This window comes from Diadema setosum, chromosome 6, assembly GCF_964275005.1.
Source record: "Diadema setosum chromosome 6, eeDiaSeto1, whole genome shotgun sequence".
NCBI classification, from domain to species: Eukaryota; Metazoa; Echinodermata; class Echinoidea; order Diadematoida; family Diadematidae; genus Diadema; species Diadema setosum.
The window spans coordinates 10,067,270-10,086,820 of record NC_092690.1 but is presented as its reverse complement, the minus strand read 5'-3'; the positions used below and the strand labels follow the sequence as shown (position 1 = coordinate 10,086,820).

General features: G+C 41.4%; 1 pseudogene; it reads right to left on the bottom strand.

Annotated features, from left to right (window-relative positions):
- The window catches only part of LOC140229511 (heat shock 70 kDa protein IV-like), a 47,984-nt pseudogene extending 31,444 nt beyond the window's left edge, over nt 1–16,540 (bottom strand).
- Nucleotides 16,541–19,551: the final 3,011 nt, after the last annotated feature.

The following is a 19,551-nucleotide window of genomic DNA, read 5'->3' as shown; positions in this document are numbered from 1 at the left end:
TAAGTATTTGTGACCCGCTACAACAAAAGGATCCAAAAGTCGGGGGAGGACGATTTTCTGAAAATGACATGATAGTATTCCCCCACTTTTCCGCTTTAATTTCGTATATAACACGACTCATAAATATACTCGGTTGCGGAGATATTGGTGATTTTATGAGACCATGTCGAGTGGTCTAAAATAGGAATTCAGCGTTTCGAGAAAACCGCCTTCAAAGTTTTCGTTTAGACGCAATCGTGCTCAAGGGGAGGTAAGGCAGTTTTCACCTCTTGTTAATAGAAGGTCTGCTCATAGCAACCTCCGCAATGTTCAGTCAAGCTTTAAATACCGCCAGCGGTCTACGCATGACCAATCAGTAACCAGGGTGCCACGCACTAACTAAAAGGATCAAACGCTTGTTTCTAGGGGCGGAGTCTATCTGCGGCGCTTAATCCAAATCTTCGGACATGTTTCTGTTCCGCTGAAAGTCAAAAAATCATGGCTTAGAAAAACGCTGATTTCTTGCCTTTCCTTTGATCATTAAGCTTCCAAATTTCTTCAGATGATAGACAATACATTAGACTACAAAACTTTGCCAAAACAGAAATCCGATTTACTTCAAACTCAATTTTCTCGGCTCAGCCGTCAGCGACTTTAGGATCCTTTTGTTGTAGCGGATCACATTTATATGCTGGTTTTTCATCCAGTTCTTATTTTTTTCCTACTTTTTCTTTTTCTTTTCTTTTACTTTTTTGAACGTTGTACTTTTCTAATTTAGCTTTCATGATATAGTTTTGTTATTAGTGCTTTGTGTCCTATTTCCTTGCAAAACGTATTTCTTTCCTGGAACCCTCGTTTACAAGCTTTGCTTCTGCGGTATCTTCATATTTGACATGGTATTGAGAATTGTCTTCTATGCACATTCATATGCTGACACACTTTCTACATATGATCCGCTTTTTTGTATCATGCTCGTTTGTCTTTTTTGTTGTTGTTGCTTGGTATACATATAACGTAGATGTAAAGTAAAATATGAAAATAGACGTACTGGAACTGTTCACTGTGTCTCGAGTGTCGGGCCGGTGCAGTTTCAATAATTCAAAATTGATATTTGCCTGAATAGTTGTTCCATTCTCTAATGATTCTGGCTAATTCGTTCCATCTCAGTCCTACCACTGACCACCTACTGCAAAGGTAGGCCCCACCTACTCGATGACATACCATCAAGACAATAAGATAACTATATATAGTTATTTTGTTGTCGAATCCAAACATTCATTTTCATTAACATAATTGGTGAGCATGTTTTCTGAAGCAATTCAAGTTGCTGTGTAAACTCTTCTTTGGTCGCCTTGGAGTTAAAATCCAACCACTGAAAGACATCATCTGCAGCCTTGATGATCGCCTGTTTGTCATCAGCAGTTAGCTTCTTCTCAGCTGAAGGTTCGTTTACAGGACGATATGACCCTGGAGTGTAGGCATAGTCCCCCAGTTTGTTTCTAGCTCGAACTCGTTTCCTCTGGAGGTCATTCTCAGCTTTGAACTTCTCAGCATCGTTGATCATGAGTTCGATTTCCTCCTTGGATAAACAGTCACTGTCATTGGTGATTGTGATATTGTTGCTGCGACCTGTGCTCTGGTCCTTGGCTGTCACATTCATGATGCCATTGGCATCAATAACAAAAATCACTTCGATCGTTGACACACCGTTGGGAGATGGAGGAATGCCACGGAGCACAAACTCTCCAAGTGGATTATTGTATTTCGTGAGCGCCCTCTCTCCCTCATAGTTTTTAACCCTCAGGCGTCTTTGGTTATCGGATTTTGTGGTGTTGGTGGCAGTTGCCACAGTGGGTATTGTTGTATTTCTCTTGATCACGGTCCACATTTGGCAACCGGGGGTTTCAATTCACCAGTGAGAGCGGGGTTATGTCAACAAGGACGACATCCTGGATTTCTGCGCTCTGATCGCCAGACAAGAGGGCTGCCTGGATTGCTGCACCGCAAGCCACCGCTTCATCTGGATTGATGGACCTTGTAAGATCCTTGCCATCTAGAAACTCCTGTAGCAACTCCTGGATCTTTGGAATACGAGTTGAACCTCCAACCAGCACAACAGTACTGATGTCTTCCTTGTCGATCTTTGCATCAGCAAGAGCGCTCTCAACTGGGGCAAGGCATTTCCCGAAGAGATCATAGCACAGTTCTTCGAAGCGAGTTCTGGTGACTTTTGTGCAGAAATTATCTCCCTCAAAGAGAGATTCGACATCAATGCTAGCTTGGGAGCTGCTAGACAGAGTCTGTTTAGCTCTCTCAGCTGCTATACGGAGACGCTGAAGTGCTCGTGGGTTGTTTCTGAGGTCCTTCTTGTGTTTGCGCTTGAATTCCTCTGCAAGATGGTTGACCAGCCTGTTGTCAAAATCCTCACCACCGAGATGGGTGTCTCCAGCAGTTGACTTGACTTCGAAGAAGCCATCATCAACAAGCAGAATGGACACATCAAATGTGCCTCCACCGAGGTCAAATATCAGTACATGTTGTGCACCTTGCAACTTTTTATGAAGTCCATATGCCAAGGCTGCTGCTGTTGGTTCGTTGATAACACCAAGGACATTCAGCCCCGCAATGACACCAGCATCTTTGGTGGCCTGTCGCTGAGCATCATTGAAGTAGGTGGGAACAGTTATGACAGCATTAGTGACCTTTCGACCCAGATATGCCTTAGCTGTCTCCTTTATATTGCTGAGAACCATGGCACTGACATCCTCCGGGGTTAGGATCTTTTCTTTTCCCTTGTATTCAACCTTTATCGTGGGTCTACCTCCTTTGTCGATCACCTCGAATGGCCAGTATTTCATATCAGCTTGCGCACTCTCGTCTGTGAATCGCCGACCAATCAGCCGATTGACATCAAAGATTGTGTTCTTAGGGTTCCTGTAGTGCAAGAGAAATTGAACATTAAATCAGAAGATTTAGAAAAAAGTACCCAATGTTAAGATACTCGATCACTTTATACGTAGCTATATTGAGAAAAATCCCAGCAGCCTGTAGTTATGATGACTTCCAGCCTAGGAAAAGGAAAATTGGACAATAAAAGACAAGAAATAAGGCAACTATTATTTTGCATATGCCATTTCTCAAAGAGACACCTTGTAGATCTGAACCTCGATTGCTTTATCTAAACTAAATTTCTTTATTCGCCAGACCTGGTACCCACCCTTCGATCCTTTTGTTATATATGGCGAGCTTTATCGCATAAAGAGCTAAGTCCATTTCTATTAGGTTGAGTTATTTGCGATTAAATCTGCTACAAAAAAAAAGAAGAAATAAAATCAAAAGTATAGAATATGTTTAATAATTATTTCAAAATATCCCTTACGATGTTACAAGTGAGGTATCACTGAAAATGTTTTATTTGGCTCCATCTGATGATGAGCTCACTTTTAAAAGGCACTTCTCTCATTTTGCGGTAGAACTCCCATAATAAGGGCCTAATAGGCCAAGTAAAAAAAGAAAGTAGTTTCTCGTCCGGGTTTTTTTGAGCAAGGCGATGAGGGAGGTCCTTACTATTTGATATCTTACTATTTTTTCGAGGATTGTCAAAATGAAAGTAATATGTGTTTCTCGTCCGGTAATTCTGAGAAAGGTAACGAGAGAGGGCTTTACTATTTTCTATATCCAATTTATGAAATGAAATATCACTCTGGTAGCTGTGTTATGAGAGACCAGGTCCCAAGTGTATGTCTTGCCTGCACTCTGCGCCATATGTTATGGTTATGTTGAATACATGTACGATGTACATTTGTATGTACACATGATTAACGCCCTCTGTTGTTAACAAGGTAGAGTCCTCTCGGGCTCGGTGAATAAAGTCTCTCCACATCGTATCTGAGGTCGTCCGGCTTTTCCTTCTTAATACTGGCGTGGTGGCAGCGTCGGGATTCGATTCGACGTCCATCCTGAGAACTTAACATAGTTACCCAAACTAGGAGGAATCAGCTCTCAAAGTAGAGGTCGGGCGCTCAGCAGATAAGTGTTGTGATAACGTCAGTTACGCTCTTCGTGTTTAGACCAGTCCCACGTATACAAAGTTATGCGGGGTCTACGTGCACCGACGCAGTGGTGCTTCACCGAGCCCGGGGGCATTTCGGCCAGCGGTAGCCGCAGTTACATGCCGACGACGTGGCATGAGCCAGTAGCGCCCAAGCGCGAGCGCAAGCCAGAATTCCGTAGAAGTAAGCCTCGATCATACATACAATCACCCTTTTTTCTTGCCCAACAAGGAAACCGAGATGTACATGTGAGTGTGTGTAGTGGTTTGGAAGTTAATTTAATCAGTGAGTCTGTTGCTGATATGCTATCTGAGTGTGACATTACAGCTGATGAGTATGGTCACAGCATGAGAGTGCCTGGTGCAATAGGCTTCATAGACGTGTGCATCACATTCAATGACAAGCAGTTTTGCATTGATGGTGCAGTGGTCAGAGATTTGGATGTTGATGTCGTGGCTGGACTTCCGTTTTTGGAAATGTATGATCTTGTTGTTCGACCAGCTAAACAACAGATCTTGTTTGAAGATGGATCGACATTCCATTATGGTTCAAGGTCTGCTCATGAAGACAGGCTTCACAAGCATGAACTATTCTGTACAGATGAGCCTAGCTCTGCAGGTGAGATGTGTACTGAGCCTAGCTCTACAGGTGAGATTTGTACTGAGCCTAGCTCTGCAGGTGAGGTGTGTACTGAGCCTAGCTCTGCAGGTGAGACATGTATTAAGCATAGCTCTGTAGGTGAGATGTGTACTGAGCATAGCTCTACAGGCGAGAGGTGTACTGAGCCTAGCTCTGCAGGTGAGATGTGTACTGAGCATAGCTCTACAGGTGAGAAGTGTACTGAGCCTAGCTCTGCAGGTGAGATGTGTCCTGAGCCTAGCTCTGCAGCTGAGGTGTGTACTGAGCCTATCTCTGCAGGTGAGGTGTGTACTGAGCATAGCTCTACAGGTGAGAACTGTACTGAGCCTAGCTCTGCAGGTGAGAAGTGTACTGAGCCTGGCTCTGCAGGTGAGATGTGTACTGAGCCTAACTCTACAGGTGAGATGTGTACTGAGCCTAGCTCTGCAGGTGAGGTGTGTACTGAGCCTAGCTCTGCAGGTGAGACATGTATTAAGCATAGCTCTACAGGCGAGAGGTGTACTGAGCATAGCTCTACAGGTGAGAAGTGTACTGAGCCTAGCTCTGCAGGTGAGAGGTGTACTGAGCCTAGCTCTGCAGGTGAGATGTGTCCTGAGCCCAGCTCTGCAGGTGAGATGTGTACTGAGCCTAGCTCTGCAGGTGAGGTGTGTACTGAGCCTAGCTCTGCAGGTGAGGTGTGTACTGAGCATAGCTCTACAGGTGAGAAGTGTACTGAGCCTAGCTCTGCAGGTGAGAAGTGTACTGAGCCTAGCTCTACAGGTGAGATGTTTACTGAGCCTAGATCTGATAAGACTTGCATTGAGCTTAGATCTGATGGGCCTGAGGTTTGCACTGAGCCTAGCTCTGAAAAGAATGTGTATACCCAGCACAGCTCTAAGGTACAGATGAAGTTCTCCCAGCTTCTGGTTGATGACCAGCACTCTGACCATTTTGACTCTCCTGATTTCATGGATTCCTATGTTGATGTACAGGTGAATGACACTTCCAGTCATTTATGTGATTTGCGTGACTGTGCAGAGCGAGGTGCTATTTCGCACAACAGTATGTCTTATGCAGACTTGCATGCGCCGGCTTTTGCGCAACACATGTATCGTCAAAACGAAGGTGGTGGAAGTTCACCATATCCAGCCGGACAAGGGAACAAATCTGACCTGCTGCCCTCCAGTTGTACTGAGGACAATTTTCTGTCACCTCAGATAACGACGGCTATGATTAGGTCACCCGTTCACAATGATCAGTCACTAGATGGTGGTTTAATCAGTAACAGCCAACCACACCCTGCTGATAATTTCCACCACGACGTCATCGGCAACCCTGATGTCAACAGACACCATCTAGATGTTGATGGTTTACTCCCTGCTGATGACACCATTCCCGATGTCAACGACGTCCTCCAGCACGATGATGGGAGCCCCCCAGCTCGCGATGATATCTACCGGGAGATTGATGCCATCCCTGTGGCTAGTGTCGACTTTTCCATGGTCGGCGATGACGGTCCTCCTCTGAAGCAGGTCATCCTAGTCAGTGTGAGCGATCCGCTTCCTCCTGACCGCAGCCCTGTATGCGACATGCTTCTGCAGGCCTATGATGATGAGCCTCCAGTCTATGGTCTCCACTCGTTTCTAAGCGAAGACCCCTCGGCTCCTCGTGACGTTCATCTTGGATCTTGTTGCGTCGAACTCAGTCTCCACCCTTCAACTGACCATGGGACGAACATCCATCCACCTCATCCCCCACCCTCAGTCCGGCATGTGGCCATAGTTCACCGACCTAGTCCCCCACCCCTAGCCTATGGACTCGGATTGCACCCCATTGTGCCATATTTAACCCTGCCGAGAGGGATCGGGCTTGTCCCCCCAGACAGTGTTTCCCCATGTACAGGTACAATTTTCCCTAAGTTGCCCCATGTCCTTTCCCCAGGATAAAGTGTACCCCCCCCCCATGGGCATATGTGGTAGAGTACCGTTTTTCCTCATGTCACATTGTTTAACATTTGTTCCAATATTTTTTTTTTTGATAACTGTTTTGCTCATTCAGCATTAGACCATATCAATATTTATTCTTGAGAAAACAAAATATTCAATCATCAAATTGGTAACATGAATGTTTTTATGGTTGTTTGTAATGGGGATATAACAGCCAGTGAAATTAGTTTGTCAGATGTGTATACATGTATGTACCCAGTGCATCAATGCAGATGGTTTTTATCATGTACCCTTGATTTTTCAGTGCGTGAGGCCGATACCAACTACATGTACCTGTATTTTGTGATTTTTGCCAATCATTACACAAGTGAGCGTGATTGGACTGTTGCATAAATTTGTGTGCTGTACCTTAATATTATTGGTTAGTTTAAGTTTAACAGTGACGGTGTTGATTCTGTCATGTTTTTGTATGTGACAGTTGCCTACCACTTCATCAGTTTAATTATTGAGTACTCACAGCTTTTCGTGTACCCCTATTTGCTGTTTGCTCATAAGCCGATTTATTGTATTGTAATGTTTCAATTCATGTATTATGGTACATTGTACTGGGAACATGTTAAAATCATGTGTGATTGTTTGATTTATTGTTTTCTGTAAGGTGTAGTTCTAAGTATTCATTTTGTTTCAAGTTGGTGTAAGTTCGTCATTTTTATGACATGGTCTCTGCAGTAGAGGATGGTAGTCTGCATGCATGATGGTAGAGGGTTAGGGAATGTTGTACAGTTGTTCACTGTACAATGTAAATTTTGTTTGTTTGAGGAAATCATTAATGAGTTTTGCCTAATTATATTTGGTAAGTGTATACAATGGAACTCAATGAGTCTAACTGAGATAGTCACGGCAGTGGTCCTCATCCCTGTTGGGATGCAAGTTTGTACTTTGTGATAGTCTACTCTGATTTCTTGTTACAGGGACATTTTATCTTTCATAAAATGCGCATTACATTTAAGTCAGCACTACTTGTGTGTATGCCATTATTTCGATGTTTAAAGTTTTGGAAGGGACATTATTTTGTTCACAGAGAGTGGTGAAGTAGCCATCTTTATAGAAAGGGAACAGACGGGTTGAATGATGTACAATACTACATGTTGCAGTGTTGAGTTTTTTTGTTTTTAGTCATATGTCACAATGAATGACGGAAGATTTGTAATTAGGAACAATTTGTCAACTGTTATATGATAATTAGTTTTGTATCTAATAATGCTATGTCAGCAAAGTTAATTGGTGTTGATATGTTGTATACATATTCTGCATATGTATTTTGACTGTTTGTAAGTTGTGTTCATTATTCTTTTCTGGCCACATGAGATGTCGGAGATTTATCTTAAGGAGCCACAGTAATTATACATAATATGCATATGGGATGGTACAGATTCTTTGAAGTTCCAATATCATATCACTGGAAACTTTATTAGGAAGTTGATATCAAATTGGTAATTAGGCAGCAACCATATGCTTATGAATGTAGTATAAGTAACAAGTGACATAGAGTTCATGAGTATGAAATAACAGTCATATATAGGTATGCCAACTGTGTTTAAAGTAGTGTTGTTTGTGGACTAAGCACAGATATATTTGTGGTCAGGTCTTACTTAATTACTAACCCACAGGACACATATTTCATAGATTTGTTTAGATGATTTATGATAGTTTCAGTTGTGTTGAAAATAGAAGAAAAAGGCAGTCACGCCATATGTTATGGTTATGTTGAATACATGTACGATGTACATTTGTATGTACACATGATTAACGCCCTCTGTTGTTAACAAGGTAGAGTCCTCTCGGGCTCGGTGAATAAAGTCTCTACACATCGTATCTGAGGTCGTCCGGCTTTTCCTTCTTAATACTGGCGCTGTCAACGGCGTAAATCCGTACTGAGGAGTGGGGGGGATGGTCACCATCACCACGATTACAAGCCCATAACCGGACCGGCGCAGCCTGGGGGGGGGGGGGGGGAAGATTGGTGCCCCCCCCCCCCCCACACGCACACTAGAACAGGGATCGGATGTCCCACTCTTTTGCATGAAATATAAAGTGAGAGGAAAGTGGCAGCAAAAATATGAAGACTTTTGTTCTTGTTGTTGCTTTTTTTTTTTGCTTGTCAGATGACTTGCGGAGGAAAATCAGACCTTAAAAGTATGAAGACATTTTTTGTTTTTGAAATATGCACCCCCCCTCCCACACGAGGAAGATTTTGCATTTTCAGACCTGAAATTCAGCGATCTGGTGCACACTTTTGGTGAAATTTTTTTTTTTTTTTGGTGAAATGTTTTTTCTTTAAAAAACCAATAGAAAATGAAATATTCACAATATATTATTGAATGACTAAATCGTGGTATTTCAGCTCTTGCTCCGCCTGTGCGACATCACTGCGAAGGCCTACTAAATAGTGGGGCCTATCACCGGCGTAGACAGGATTGGGGGAGCGGTTATGAGATCGTGAGGGAGCGAAGCAAGCGAGTGGGGGGGGGGGGGGGGAGGGTATGGTAGGGGGGTTTCTCCCTCCCACGGTGAAATCTTTTTACATTGAAAATTTTGACATTTTACAGTCCAAAAACTGCCGTTTGTAGCTATATTCTTCGCTTTGGAAATTAAGGGGGGAGGCACACCGTGCGCAACTGCTGTCAATCACTGGCAGCAACATCAGGAGAATGGCATAGCGATTAAATGTGAGCGAGCGGAGCGAGCTAGCTTGAAAAGTTTGACATAGGCCCTAATGCTTTTACATGCTAAAAACTGCCACAAACTTCGCTTCGCTTCTTCGCTTCGCTTCGCTTCGCTTCGCTTCTTCGCTTAATTGGAAATCAAGGGGGGCCGCACCGGGCGCAACTGTTGTCAATCACTAGCTGGCAGCAACATCAGGAGAATGGTATAGCGATTAAATGCGAGCGAGCGAAGCGAGTGAGCTTGAAAATGTTGACATTTTTCAGTCCAAAAACTGCCGCTTTTGGCTGTATTTCTTCGCTTTGGAAATTAAGGGGGGCGCACCGGGCGCAACTACTGGCAGTTACTGGCAGCAACATCAGGGGAATGGCATAACGATTGAATACGAGCGAGCGAAGCGAGTGAGCTTGAAAATTGTGACTTTTTACAGTCCCAAAACTGTCGTTTGTAGCTATATTTTTCGCTTTGGAAATTAAGGGGGGCGCACCGGGCACAACTACTGGCAATTATTGGCAGCATGCAACATCAGGAGAATGGCATAACGATTAAAAATGAAAGCGAGCGAGTTTGAAAATTTTGACATTTTACAGTCCCCATACTGTCGTTTGTGGCTGTATTTTTTCGCTTTGGAAATCATGAGGGGGGGGGGGACACACCGGGCGCAACTGTCGGCAATTACTGGCAGTAACATCAGGAGAATGGCATAACGATTAAATGCGAGCGAGCGAAGCGAGTGAGCTTGAAAATTGTGATATTTTACAGTCCCAAAAACTGTCCTTTGTGGCTGTATTTTTTCGCTTTGGAAATTAAGGGGGGGGGGGCGCACCGGGCGAAAATTGCCGGCAGTTACTGGCAGCAACATCAGGAGAATGGCATAATGATTAAATGCGAGCGAGCGAAGCGAGTGAGCTTGAAAATTTTGACATTAAGTACAGTCCCCCAAACTGTCGTTTGTGGCTGTATTTTTTCGCTTTGGAAACTTTAAGGAGGCGCACCGGGCGAAAACTACTGGCAATTACTAGCAGCAACATCAGGAGAATGGCATAACGATTAAATGCGAGCGAGCGAAGCGAGCGAGCTTCAAAATTTTGACATTTTACACTCCCCAAACTGCCGTTTGTAGCTATATTTTTCGCTTTGGAAATTAAGGGGGGGCGCATCGGGCGAAAACTGCTGGCAATTACTAGCTGCAACATCAGGAGAATGGCATAATGATTAAATGCGAGCGAGCGAAGCGAGCGAGCTTCAAAATTTTGACATTTTACAGTCCAAAAACTGCCGTTTGTAGCTATATTTTTCGCTTTGGAAATTAAGGGGCCGGGGCGCACCGGGCGCAACTGCTGCCATTCACTGGCAGCAGCATCAGGAGAATGGCATAGCGATTAAATGCGAGCGAGCGGAGCGAGCGAGCTTTAAAATACTATGGAATTTCCTTCTAAATGGTAAGAAATTGAAAAACAATTAATGGTTTTACCCTGTCTGGAGGGTGCTGAATCCGAATCTGGATGATGCATCTCCTGCATCCTTGAGGATTTTGAGATATTCAAGATGGCCGCCAAAATGGCCGCCAAAACCGGAAATTCTCACGTATTTCATTCTCAATGGTTCAAAATTGAGAACAATTGATGGTTCTATCCTATTCCGATTTCAAAATGGCCGCCAAAACCGGAAATTTCCACGTATTTCAATTTTAATGTTTCGCAATTGAGAACAATTTTATTGATGATTCTACCCTATTTCGGTCACTGTGCTGAATGCGAATCTGGACGATACCACCCTTGCACCCTTTAACTGCTGGCAATTACTGGCAGCGACATCAGGAGAATGAAAATTTTGACATTTTACAGTCCCAAAACTGCCGCTTTTGGCTGTATTTCTTCGCTTTGAAAATTAAGGGGGGCGCACCGGGCGCAACTACTGGCAGTTACTGGCAGCAACATCAGGGGAATGGCATAACGATTGAATACGAGCGAGCGAAGCGAGTGAGCTTGAAAATTGTGACTTTTTACAGTCCCAAAACTGTCGTTTGTAGCTATATTTTTCGCTTTGGAAATTAAGGGGGGCGCACCGGGCACAACTGCTGGCAATTACTGGCAGCATGCAACATCAGGAGAATGGCATAACGATTAAATAAAAGCGAGCGAGTTTGAAAATTTTGACATTTTACAGTCCCCATACTGTCGTTTGTGGCTGTATTTTTTCGCTTTGGAAATCATGAGGGGGGGGGGGGACACACCGGGCGCAACTGTCGGCAATTACTGGCAGTAACATCAGGAGAATGGCATAACGATTAAATGCGAGCGAGCGAAGCGAGTGAGCTTGAAAATTGTGATATTTTACAGTCCCAAAAACTGTCCTTTGTGGCTGTATTTTTTCGCTTTGGAAATTAAGGGGGGCGCACCGGGCGAAAATTGCCGGCAGTTACTGGCAGCAACATCAGGAGAATGGCATAATGATTAGATGCGAGCGAGCGAAGCGAGTGAGCTTGAAAATTTTGACATTTTACAGTCCCCCAAACTGTCGTTTGTGGCTGTATTTTTTCGCTTTGGAAACTAAGGAGGCGCACCGGGCGAAAACTACTGGCAATTACTAGCAGCAACATCAGGAGAATGGCATAACGATTAAATGCCAGCGAGCGAAGCGAGCGAGCTTCAAAATTTTGACATTTTACACTCCCCAAACCGCCGTTTGTAGCTATATTTTTCGCTTTGGAAATTAAGGGGGGCGGATCGGGCGAAAACTGCTGGCAATTACTAGCTGCAACATCAGGAGAATGGCATAATGATTAAATGCGAGCGAGCGAAGCGAGCGAGCTTCAAAATTTTGACATTTTACAGTCCAAAAACTGCCGTTTGTAGCTATATTTTTCGCTTTGGAAATTAAGGGGCCGGGGCGCACCGGGCGCAACTGCTGCCATTCACTGCCAGCAGCATCAGGAGAATGGCATAGCGATTAATTGCGAGCGAGCGGAGCGAGCGAGCTTTAAAATTTTGATATTTTACACTCCAAACACTGCCGTTTGTAGCTATATTTTTCGCTTTTGTTTGTCCCACTTTTATGGGGGAACCATCCCCCCCCCCTCCATCGACGCCTCTGCATATGAGGGTGCTTTTGTTAAGTGAAAGATCTGCTGCATCGCACACTCTTTGATAAATTAGGGAAATATACGTCAATCTCAAAAGTGTACAAAGTCTATCGAAAGGGATCCTGTATAGCGGAGCTTTTGCATGTTTATGATTGCAATACAACGATCTGATATTTGGACAATTTTCCATTACGAAAGTTCGAAATTTGTCCTCATCTCGGGAATTGCTTGGGGGATAAATGATTTGTCTGCATAAACACTTCCGTAGGGGCGGGGCAAATGCTCCTTTGCCCCCCCCCCCCCCCCCCGACATAGATTCGACGCCCCTGATCTTCCCTGGGTATGCTCATAGATGTATCCTGACTGAGTCACCAGTCACTGTCGTTTCTCAGGAATGATTCAGGAAATGGAGGGGGTTGTGGTATGGCAATATAGTTTTTGTTATTGTTTGTTTTGTTTGTTTGTTTGTTTTCGTACATATCTTGCAGATGGTCCCCAGTTACTCGCGTCATAGCATGTTTACAGGTATAGGCCTATACTATTTGACGTTGTCAACGTTTGAGCCATACCTTACAGTGTATGTCGATGTTACTTTCTTCGCGAGCGAGCGAAGCGAGCGAGCGCTTGAGAAAATTATGTATACATTTTCCTACAAGATAGAATACTGTTCAGCTCTGTTACCTGTCTGAAGGCCGGCGTACAAACGTCATGCAATATGCCAAAATTGATACAATCACATTTCTGCTTCCTCCATTTTTTTTTTTTTTCAAAATTCAGGGGGGGATGATTGTACAGGCCATCCCCCCCTCCTCCATTTCAGGGGGGGATATATCCCCCCTATCCCCCCCGGGATTTACGCCCATGGGCGCTGTGCATTTTCAAACAAATAAATATATGTATCATACTTGAAATGAAACTTCATGCATGCAGAAATACATTTGCTTTTTCTTTCCACTACAGATGTCGAAGGCCATCTTAATACTGGTATTTAGTGTTGTAGTGGCATTTCTGATACCAGTGTACTTGCAATTCTGATGCATTGTGCTAAACATGTATAAAACATGTCTTTCAACAAATGTACGACTGAAATAAATTCCATGATATTCAAAACACTGCTTTATTTATCATTTGTGTTTGTGACTTTTTGTGTCCACACAGCTGGTATGTATCTGCATTTCTTCACAGTACAATTGTAGCACATTCAACTGGAAACTGGCTTGTAAAATTGCAGATGGATGTCAAAATGATACTGATGTGGCATTATAGCATTAAACATTTAAAGATGTTTCTTCATGTTCTAAAAAGACATTTGATAATCATTCATCATTTGGATGATGAATGATTGTATACCAAAACTACATATGTAGTAAAACATGTACCTGTGAAGGTAAGTCACATTCTCCCTTCATTTCTTCCATGGCCATCATTACAGTGCTACCAAGAAGCAGCAGTGATATAAACAACTTATCATTTGAGTGATGCACAATTTTATACCAAATCTGCGTATGCTGTTTATGCATGACAAGTATACCAATTTAAATACATTGTGACTGTATTCATTCAGTCATATCAAGGGTATGGAAAAAAAACACGTTTTTTTTTAACATAAAATAGTGACATTTATGCATCACTTGTTGAACCTATGAATCCAACCATTATCTCTGGAAATGCATAGCATTATTTTTGCCTTTCAACACAACACAAACTTACTGAGTTAGATCTTCTCTTATATGAAAACTTATTCGCTCAACGATTTAAAATGCCGCAGACAGTACTGCCAATTGACAACCCTGTGAAACAACCACCTGATTTCCTTTTCACTGAAAGACAGAATACGAACCAGTTGAATACTATATTCACTACCGGTATTTAAAGCCGTTCGCTGTGCACACGTGCGCTTGAGATAGGTTCTCTCCATCACTCCACGATTTTTTTTCCCAGCTCCAGAAGGCATGCTATGCTGGCTGGCTGGTCTCCTCTACTACAGTGAAACCCCGTAATAACGAGTTCGGTTATAAGGAGGAACCGCTTATAACGAGGTGATCGCGTCGGTCCCGTTTTCCTTTGCGTGTAAACCTATGGCAGAACGAATCGGTTATAACGAGTTCGGTTATAACGAGATTCCGGTTATAACGAGGACCATTTCGGTAAATCATGATAAAGAAAAACATAAGCAATTTGATCGGATATAACGAGGTTTCATTTTTTGACCAAATTGCCGCTTTCAAACACGCGACAAATGAAACATTGGAAACCGAAATCTCGCTCTCTACGTCTTTTCCCGTTTTGCAGAGAACCGTTCCTTCCATGTTTTCTTCTTAATCACGCGATAAGACACAGGAACACCTTCCGATGTTCCTACTAAATTATTAAACATAATCATACGATTTTCTTTTTCGCGAGAAACGCGTGCGTGATATGAGGTCAGACCACAGCGCAACGAGCAAAAAAAAAAAGAAATAGATAACGCATTCAAAAACTTTTCATAATATAGCGACAATAAAATTGTGACCAAAAATGGACAATTGGAATGCGTGTGCAACTCATCATTATATCCTTTCCAATTTTAGTTCCGACTTCCAGTTCTTTTGCTGGTTTTGAGCAAATATGAGTTTGGATGATTAAAGCCGAAATAATAAAATCATCCGCCGGGTGACAGTCGCGTTAAAATAGTTGAGTAACGCATGTTAACCTATACTTAATCGGTGTTCAGAAAAAGAAGCAAACGCATTTATTAGTTTGAATAGATCTGGATTTGTTCATTATCATTTAACAAATGATAATTTAAATATTAGTGTGTATGATCAAAGCAGAAATAATTAGTGAAATCATCGCGATCCTGCCGGGTGACAGTAGAGTAAAAATAGTTGAATAACGCATGTTAAGCTACTTAATCGGTGCTCGGAAAAAGAAACAAACGCATGTATTAGTTTGAATAGATCTGGATTTGTTCATTATCATTTAACGAATGATAATTTAAATATGAGTGTGTATGATTAAAGCCGAAATAATTAATGAAATCATCGCGATCTCGCCGGGTGACAGTAGCGTAAAAATTGTTGAATAACGCATGTTAACCTACTTAATCGGTACTCGGAAATAGAAACAAACGCATTCAACATTTCAAGAACGGATGTACAAAACGCGAAGAGATTTTCGGAAGAAAATAAAGAACGTATTTTAATCCCTTCGAGCGCAACGATCATACATTGTGTAAAATTACAGCGTAAAATATCTCGCAAGTCAGCGGTAAACAACGCACGTATGTTACTCTGAAATCATCGCGATCTCATAGCGTAAAAAAAAGTTGAATGACGCATGTTAGCCTAAATCAGAAAAAGAAACAAACGCATTTATTAGTTTGAATAGCTAAGTAGAGGACGCAAGGCGTAATTAGAAATGAGACATCACGATTGGTAGGTGAATTGTCGATTGTTTTTTTCGGCGGCCGAAAAAATAGTAAATATCCAAAAAAATCGATGCGGCAACTGAAAATCGATGCGGGCGGGGAGCGGGCTGGGACGAGAATTATGAATTTCTTGGTATTTTCAGCGCCATTTTGAAAATAGTAAATAGTAAAAAAATCGATGCGGCGGCCAAATCAAAAAGCGAGGACGAGAAACTGGTTTCTTTTTTTTTACTTGGCCTTATGTCTATGCGCGCGCGTGCCATTCACGCACCCTCCTAAATGAGCGATGAGCCACAGTTAATTGTAATGGCCTCATTGAAATAAAAACGAAATGACCTTTGCTCACTCCTTCCTTAACATAGTTCTGTGACCTGGATTGACGTTATGTTGATTAGAGAATGAAACACCTCTGTCGGCTCAGGACTTCAGGGATATGGAATAAGGGTTCCCCCCTTTTTTTTGTGAGTGGAGACTGTGATGTTACAGGAGAACGCAATTCCAGTCATAGCTAGACAATATCATGTAGTAGATTTGCTTACACAGCAGCTTGTGTTTTTGCAGCATCTCCGATGAGCCTCTCCGTGTCGGTGAAGGCAACATAGTTCGGCGTGGTCCGGTTTCCGTCGTCATTGGCAATGATTTCAACTTTGCCATTCTGAAAGACACCGACACAAGAATAGGTCGTTCCCAAATCTATTCCAATGGCTGGTACTTTTCCTGATGCCATCTTCCTCATTTGAAGCTTTGTCATTTAAAGAACTATAAACATAGCCATCGTGATATTTTCTGAAAGTATGTTTTCGTTCTTTTTTTCCTGCCTGCTCAAATTTTGCTTGCTCTTCACTTGCTGGCTCACCACTCGAAACACAAACTTAAGTTTTTAAGCTGGTCGGCAAAATGTAGCTCTTAATTCTTCGTAATGTAACGTTAGAATTCTCTTCTTCTTAGATAGTCTGGATTGATACGCAGCCATAGAGAAGTACGGTGAATTCGCGTATACCATCCTGTTCATGGATAGTGCTGCACGCCAAAAGGATCTTGCGCAATAAAGACTCTAGACAACTGTGCGGAGGGAGAGTGATGAAATCTAGTTCACTGTGAAGGACAATAGACAATGGCATTGCCAGCACAGGCGGAAATAAACCATGACTCGGTTATCCGAGGGTCGCATGATCGCTAGTCTTGACTAAAGGCCCTCTTCATTAGCTTAGATTAAAGGGAAATTAAATCAAAATATAAATGTGACGCGGCGGATTGCAGCAATACTATAGAAAGTTTAAGGAAAGTCAGGCAGACTGGGATGAGAAAACTGCCACACTTGGTGACGTTATGTACAAGTATTTGATCTGCATAAAATTCAACATATTTTCACTTTCTACGTAGTACTTCACTTACCTCCAGAAAGCAGGGGAAATAGTTGTGGCCTACATTTATCATGTGTTTCCATAGTAACAATTTCAGGGAACGTTTACAGCTCATTAAAAAAGATAAGTCCTCTCTATATTTTGTATCATGATAATTATTGTACATAAGTGACATGATATAATTACTTGCTATGCTGTTTAGAAATCATTCCAAGTCACTAAACGCAAACATCACGATATCCTTGTTTTTCTCGTAGGAGGGGAAGATGAAATGAATGGGATGATCTTATAGGACAAATGCGAAACGATTATTTTTGAAAACGCTCTTTTTTAGACTGTTGGGATATCGGTGTAAATTGACCAAAATGACATGAATACAAATCTTTGATTTTCAAGATTTTGTTTTAATGGGAGAATTCCCTTGAATGAAAGTGCTAGGCGTGTTTAGGAAATTGTGCACAGTGAATTTTGGAAGTATCAAAGAAAAGCAAGAGTGTGAGGAGAGCATAAAGAGCATGAAAATCATTGGAATATGTTTGTACGCTGGTCAGTGTGATATCCCTCATAATCAGTTATTGCTTTAGAGAATGGGAGGGGCGGAGATTATTAGTGATATTTCCAGAGTTAGTTGTTATATATGGGCGTCTCATGCCCCGATCGGCCCACCCCTTATTATATATATAATATATATATATATATATATATATATATATATATATATATATATACAATGTATATACATACATATATATGTATATTGAAGAGTTTGTTCGCAAAAACCGATATGTCAATTTCTGAAGATTTTGAAGTACGTTCTCTGTCATAAAGTACAAAATAATACCTTTTAAATGATAAATGGTCATTACATATAAAGGTACATTTTTGAAGTTATGGTTAAAAGAAGCAAAACTTTTCTTATTGTTCTCTTTATTTTTCTTGACCTTTAATCGCAAATATCTCCATTTGGCAAATATGGACTTATCGGTTTTTGAGAACAAACTCTTAAATATATATATATATATATATATATATATATATATATATATATGTATACATGTATGTAATATATGAAGAGTTTGTTTGCAAAAACCGACAAGTCCATTATTTTGAAAATTTTGAAGTACGGTCTCTGTCATAAAGTACAAAATAATACATTTTAAATGATATGTTGGTCACTACATATAAAGGTACGTTTTTGAAGTTATGGTCAAAAGAAGCAAACAATTTCTTATCATTCTCTTTATTTTTCTTGACCTTTAATCGCAAATATCTCCATTTGGCAAATATGGACTTATCGGTTTTTGCGAACAAACTCTTCATATATACATAATACATGTATAGATATACAGACATTATGAAGAATTCGTTTCAAAATGCTAAATACACTTCAATAGTAAGGAGAAAAGCCTTGATTACTATTTCGAAAGCTTTGAAGTGTTTTCATGCAATGACTTTATGTCCCATAGAAGCATCTTTTGAAAAAGAACTCTTCATATTAAAACATTTATTGAAATGAGTGAATGGTTTAAATGGATCACTAATTAAGAATGAAGTGCACACATATCCATACTTTCCTATGTTTGTCTCACTGTCATAGTGTATCCCTCATGTCACATTTAATTCTCATCTTACGTGCATCCGCATTTGCATTTCTAGAAAATAGTAAATTCACACTCGAATCACGTTGGCATAGTGAAATCTTACGCAAAGAGGAGGCTGAAATTTCCTCGTTCTCCGACTAATTTGATTTCATTTATTTCTCTGACAGTGCTACATGTATGTTTGAAGGAAGAACATGTGTTCATTAAAACACCTAAAATTCTAATATCCCCAAATTCAAAGCTATATATGCATATCCCAATTCGGCACATGACATCTGTAAGCGTGTGCGTGAATTTGTGTGTGCTTTTGAAAAACAGGTAACAGCAATGGCCGAATATCGAAAATAGGAAAAACTGGTGGTACCGACTCTATTATGCTTATGTTTTGAATTTTTGAAAATACATCCTATGTTACTTTCATAATCAAACGAATGTATCAGTGGAGGGTTTACGTGAACGTCTTCACCTACATTTGAATGCAAAATTATACCCTCACACACAAACGCACACACACACACACACACTATGTATATATATATATATATATATGTGTGTGTGTGTGTGTGTATAATATGTTCATAACAAACCCTACGCAGATATTGCAATGCGTTTAAAGGGTGTGTACAGTTCTGGTCGAGGTGAGGATTTAGCTTTTAACATTTTGCGAGATATTCAGAAACCACTCTATGAGATGTCAAAGAGCATGCAATTTTAAGGGGTATCAAAAATTTATTTGATAAAAATCGGTTTTGAAGTGGCCGAGATATCCAAAA